The sequence below is a fragment of the Tupaia chinensis genome, unplaced genomic scaffold (genome assembly GCF_000334495.1).
Source record: "Tupaia chinensis unplaced genomic scaffold, TupChi_1.0 Scaffold000275_1, whole genome shotgun sequence".
NCBI lineage: Eukaryota > Metazoa > Chordata > Mammalia > Scandentia > Tupaiidae > Tupaia > Tupaia belangeri.
Genome location: NW_006159757.1, coordinates 3,068,714 through 3,075,177, shown reverse-complemented (window position 1 = coordinate 3,075,177; position 6,464 = coordinate 3,068,714). Strand labels below are relative to the sequence as shown.

The 6,464-nt window shown below is 37.4% G+C and overlaps 1 protein-coding gene across 1 annotated transcript in view; it reads left to right on the top strand.

The window, feature by feature from the left end:
* CELF2 (CUGBP Elav-like family member 2) overlaps nt 1-6,464 on the top strand; it is a 744,392-nt gene that overhangs the window by 22,196 nt on the left and 715,732 nt on the right. The gene's annotated exons all lie outside the window — the stretch shown is intronic.

The following is a 6,464-nucleotide window of genomic DNA, read 5'->3' as shown; positions in this document are numbered from 1 at the left end:
TCTTTCCTCAAATCCTTATCCCAACCCTAATGATCTTTCCTCAGAAGGCCTTTGTAACCTGCTAAGCAATCTCACTGTCTGTCATTATAACAGAAACATTATAACAGAACATTCACTCTTTAAGCTTATTCCTAGTGTGTGTTCCTGAAATTTTCTCATTTGGTGTATTCCCACTGTCTTCATAGCTGGAATGCATGCCCTTTGTAAGCAGTGACCACTTTGTTTATTACTGTATCCTCAGAGCCTAGAGCAACACCTGACACAGAGAAGCTCAATAAACACTTGTGGGCTGGCTATCTAGATGTAATCTAAACACTGGATGAAACCATAGTAAACTACATGCTTTCTAATAAACCAATTGCTTGGCTCTAACACTTGCCTGCCTACTACCTGCATGTATTTATCCATCTTGAGAACTACAGATAATCTCAACTTGCCCTTCAGTGATCTTGATACCTGAATTAATCACGTGAACTCCTCTTTTAAGACAACTTCAAATTCTGATATGTCAAGAGATTCTGCTTCACAGGTTTGATTCTTCTAAAATCTAGCGATGCCAGTATTCCTATGCAATTGAATCAAGGGCAGGGTTAACCATTGTGAATGAGCTGAACTAGCACCAAAAGAAAACATGGGGGAACTTGCAGTTAGTGTAATGGCTATGTTGCTGGACTCCCACGTAGTCGACAGCGGTTCACATCCCGGACCAGTGGCTTAAAACTCACGCCGGGCGCATGTGCATGCGTGTCCAAGATCCCGAGAGGAGAATGGAGGAGAAGGGATTGCAGCGTGACCATCCCCCCTGGGGGGTGATTTCTCGCTTTCTGTCTCTATGTCTCTCTCTGTCTGTCTGGTGAGTGCACGTGCCCTATAGCAAAAATCACTCCAAAAAAAAAAGGAAAAAAAGAAAGCATGGGTATAGGTGCTCTAAGAGCTATGAGATCAATACTAAGACTCTACTTTCAAGCTAGACAATGATTTAAAATATATCCCCCAGGGGCCAGGCAGAGGCACAGCAGTAAAATTTGATGCTTTGTGAGGCAATCCCACATGAGAAGACTCTGAGTAGGTCAGTCACGTGTTCGCCAATCATCCTGGGCTGGCTACAGGGTAAGACCGATCAGAGCACTAGAAGTAGGCTATTGGAGGTGTTCTCTCTCTTCCTCCCTTCCTCTCTCTCTGTCTATGTCTGTCTGTCTCACTCACAGAAGAAATAAATTAACTTTTTTGAAGTAACCCCTAAAAATATGAGATATTTTCAACCCCTAGAAAATAGGAACTTCTCCTCAAGTAAAGTATTTAAATCACAGAAACTTTCTGAAGGTCATGGTTCACATTTATACAACTATTACTTTTTAGATCCTTACTTTGTTGTTGCCGACATCATCAGCATCTTCCCTGGTAAAAGAAATCATCATTCGGAAAAGTAAAGAAATGCAGTACAATGGCTAAAACAGACCTGGAATATAAGGCAGGATGGTACTGAATTATAACTAATTAGAGACTAGCCATCAGAATTAGAGAGGCCTGCTGGCTAGTCATGTTTGACTTCAAGCAGAAAAGAAAGTGTGAACTAGGAAAAAAAAAATCACAGACTGTACCTTGCATCTTTCTACGGTTGGGCAATTAAATGCGATTCACACCGATTGAGATCAAGAGTGCCTGTGGGCTGACACAATAAAAGAAGGTTATATATGCCCCAACGACATGTTGACAGAATTGCCATCATCTCAGCACTAGAAGGACAAAGGATTTTTGATGAATTCCTTACAAGGGATATTTTTTAATCATACAGAAAATAACTTCTCCAAATTATAAAAGTGGGCAGGGTTAAATGCTTCCTTTTTGCATTTGCATGCGTATATTGAAATTAACAAATAATAAGATTGTCTTAGATCTTCTGTGTACCCTTTGTCTTCTCATCCCTTCCCCAAACAAACATACACATTTAAGGAGACTTATGTCTTAAAAAAATAAATTTATTGGCAAGACTTTCTATTTTAAAAGGGGTTTATTTCTACTATACAAAAGATTCATCATGAATGACTTTATAAAGAACTCTCTTGTGTTTTTAAGTGTTTGCTTAGAGATTATTATTGGACCTAGGTGACAGAAAGAAGGAGATTTAAAGTTCAAATTCTAGAAGCCATAACCAATTGAAGAGTTATCAGAAATAAAAATAAAGCATCTCTGAAATCATTAAGGGAGTCAATTGGAAAGTAAGTTAACATTTTGAAAACTTCATGGATCATTTTAAAGACCAAAACCATGATATAAAACAGTACACCAGTAGTGAATATAGTTAATCAAAAGTCATGAAGGAGATAAAATGAATGCTTTGTTGTTTCAGTAACTGGGAAAAATAATGTTTCACACTGTTTCCATAGATTAAATTATTTTTTCCACTTTTTCCATAGATTTTTTTTTTTTTAGTTTATTTCCTTCATGAGAGAGGATAAGAGAAAGAGAAGAGAAAGAGAAAGAGAAAGAGAAAGAGAAAAAGAAAAAGAGAAAGAGAAAGAGAAAGAGAAACATCCTCAATAGAATCTCATTGTCATGATCCTCTTCTCCCCAGCCTTCCCAGTCACCTAGGATCATGGGTGCACGCATCCAACATGTATAGATGGACCAAGGAACCAAACTCGTAATCTTCTAATATGGACCCAGTTCACCTGAGCAGCATGTTACACCGTGCCAAAAAGCCAGTCCCCTGTAGAATTTTCAGCAGCCCAGCATCCAGCCCATAGACTAGACAATCAAATTGCATCTTATAAAATAAGTTCTGATCATAATTCCTTTGCTCAGCATCTAGGGTGTCCTTGAATTTTCAAGCTGATGATGCTGTGTTCTTTTTTTTATTTTGGAGAGGTTTTTGCTATAGGGCGCGTGCGCTGGGCAGAAAGATAGAGAGACAGAGAGACAGAAAGTGAGAAATCACCCCCAGGGGGGATGGCCACGCCACAATCCCTTCTCCTCCATTCTCCTCTCAAGATCTTGGGCACACATGCACACACGCCAGGCATGAGTTTAAGCCACCGGGTCCAGGACTCGACTACATGGGAGTCCAGCGACATAGCCATTATGCCAAGTGCTGGTCCCATGACGCTGTTTTCTTCATCAAAGGCTATTTGCCACTCTTTCATAAAAGCCTCCTTACAATATTTATTGTCTACAGCTTTTATAATTAAATAAAAAGTGTAAATCCTAGTTATTTCTATTAATCTATGTTATATAACATTATGGGTTCGGATAACATGTATAAATCACTGTAGTATTGTTCTATGAAACCAAACATACCTGGACAATTCACCAAAATCTCTGGTACAAAAAGGGGTGACCCAGGACTTAGTTTCTTCCCTATTATGTAAACTTTATTTTCTTCCAGGGCAAAATAGCAAAATAATTCATCTATCTGCTTCTCTTTTTTTTTTTTTTTTTTTTGCTATAGGGCACATGCACTCGCCAGAGAGAGACAGAGAGACAGAAAGCAAGAAATCACCCCCCCCAGGGGGGTGGCCACACTGCAATCCCTTCTCCTCCATTCTCCTCTCTGGATCTTGGGCACGCACGCACACACACCCGGCGTGAGTTTAAACCACCGGGTCCGGGACTCGAACCATGGACGACCACATGGGAGTTCAGCAATATAGCCATTATGCTAACTGCTGGTCCTCATCTATCTGCTTCTCTTATAGTGTTGCTATAAGAATAGAATGAGGTAAATTAAGTAAAAACTCTCTGAAAAGCACAAATAACTACACAAAGCTTCTAGAAATCGTGATATTTAACACGTATGTTATTTGCATTTATAATCAATACATGATCAGGAAGTATCACATGAAGTCCAAGAATGTTGAACTTTTTGATCTGTCCATACTTGGGGCGAAAGGTCATACTACTGCCATGTGACCTGCTCTGTGACATTGACTAGAGATTATATCATCCTGATATGATTCTCTCTGCATTTTAACAACGAATTTCATTCCTCATTAGTAAAATTCTATCTAAACATGAACAGAAACCATGTAGAGGGGAAAAAAGGGATGTATCCAGCAGCTGATTTTCCTTGACAGCATATGGAAAGATCATGTACAGAAATTCTGATGCCATCCACACTCAATAGCAGTTTGGATCCATGGTGTTCTTTTGGTTAATAATGAAAAGATACAGGCCAAATGGTTCTTGAAAATTCTAACATATAATGCTGCTAACTGTTTGTAAAAAAAAAAAAAAAAAAAAAAAAAAAAGTTGAAACTAATTGTTTAAAAACCAATTATTTATTTTTTTGGATATGTAACCATACAATCGAAGTGTTCAATGCTATTTTCAGTTTATGGTTATGCTCTTTTCCTTGCTTTTAATCTAACTCCCGGTGCTCACTATATCTTAGCATCAGAAACAAAAACCCAGACTGCCAATTTCAACCGAAGCATTGGCAAAGATAGTCTATTGTTGGAACATTTCTATTCCCTGCAACACAGTTTGTTTGTGCCTAAATTTCGTGACCCAGATGCTTTAATTATGTCTGACATAGCTAATCAATACTAGTGAAATCCTCCCATAATTTAATAGGGCAGATAAAGCGCAAATGTGTAACAGTTAAGGATAAATCATACAGGCATGTGAATCAGTTTTTATCAGGGACTCAGTGGGACCATAATGTATTCTTTCAATCTGTACCAAAGGTAGTAGCAGGAAGCTATTTTATAGATTTCTTGGTAATCTGAGCTGATGTTATACCTGTTACAGAACTTTTCCAATAAAATAGAAACACAGCAGGATGAAAAAGATACAAATGGTGATTTTATAACAGTCAATAAAAGCATGACTCTATAGTAATGGAAAATTTGTTCATGAATTGTGAAGTATCAGTGGCTCAGTTGGTGTGATGATAAAATAATTTGTGTCCTGCCTTTGGAACTTTTTTAATGCGCTAGGATGTACCTTTAATTTACTCTTTTTTTTTTTTTTTTAACTTTGAGAAGAGGAGTCACCAAAGACTGTGAAACTTATTAAGAAAATAATGTATCTTAGTCAAATAAAGGCACCTAATCAAAACAGCCTCTTGAATGGCTTTTTAAACTACTTTATAGGCCATTACTTTTATTCATAAAAGAACATTATAGCCCATTATATAAAAAAATTATATTTAGTTCGCTCCCTTTGTGTAAGTGGAAATGAAATATTTTATGTGTAAAATAGTTAACCTCGTACCTCCCAAATGAAGAGATATAGCTCTTCATTGCCTTTTAAGTCACATGTTGACCTATAAGAAAATGTACGAAGAACATATCACCACTTTATGAGATGATTTAAATGAACAAAAAATAAAAAGCAGAAATGGGAGAGTCAGGGTCATTTTGGAGGAAGAGGGCAGGACTAATATGATATTCTCCCTGACCCAGGAAAACATGTACTGTCCAGAGGATTTTTCCCCTATCCCTCAAAGGAAAATGATTTTCTCTAGGTTTCTATTAGTGTCTTTGTGGTTAGTAATTTTCTAGGAGAGCATTCTTCATCCTCACCCTAAATTATTAGAAATGATTAAAATAATGTCAAAATCCTGTTTCCTAATAAGATTATACTGTCAAAATCATGAACTGTAATTTTTTTTATACCCCAGCAACAATATCCATTTATTTAAAATTTAACTTTATATTTGGTGTTAAAAACAAGGAGAAAAATATAATTATTCTCCCTGGAATACAAAAAATAAACTCTTGAAAGGGATAGCTAGCAATAAATGGTTTCTAGCCTAAAAAAACATTATTTAATTAAAATTTCTTTAATATATCTTTAAATTTCTTAAGATTTTGAATAAACACATCTGAGCCATATTTGAAAGTATGTGCTATCTTGCTCTTAACAGGATGTCAACACTAGTAAATTTGAACCCAAGACACATCTATTCTGTCTCCTCTTTTACCCTTTTAATGACTTCCCTACATTTGCTACACCCATCTAGAACTTCCTACCCATCATTTTTATGCGATAGAAAATAAGTGCCGAACAGCACATATCACGAAGCTGCTCCCCTGCTGGAAGCTGTACCCCAGCCGGGGTGGGTGCACAGGAAGGTGACGCGTGTGAATAGGAATCAGACTAAGACCTCATGCCTTTAGCATGTTCTTAGCTGGCTACAGCCAGAGTAAACTCCAGACTGCAGCCCTGATGGCCAGGAGTCATGCGTATTTATTAAAGAAGGAGTTTGACAGGGGTAGGATGGGCGAGGGGAAATAAGTGAAGGATTTTACTCCAAAAGGTAAGGCATTCAAAGTATAGGAACAATAATCATAAAACATGACGTCTGTTTTGTTTAGGTATAAAAAGTCATAATTTTTAGAACGAGGAAGTCCATTTTTGGGGTGCATCTTCTTCTTTGATCTTGATTACCAGGGAGGGTCTTTGGATGAGAGGGTTTCTAGGAATTTTCAGTCCCAGACTAGTTTGATTACTTTAGTCCC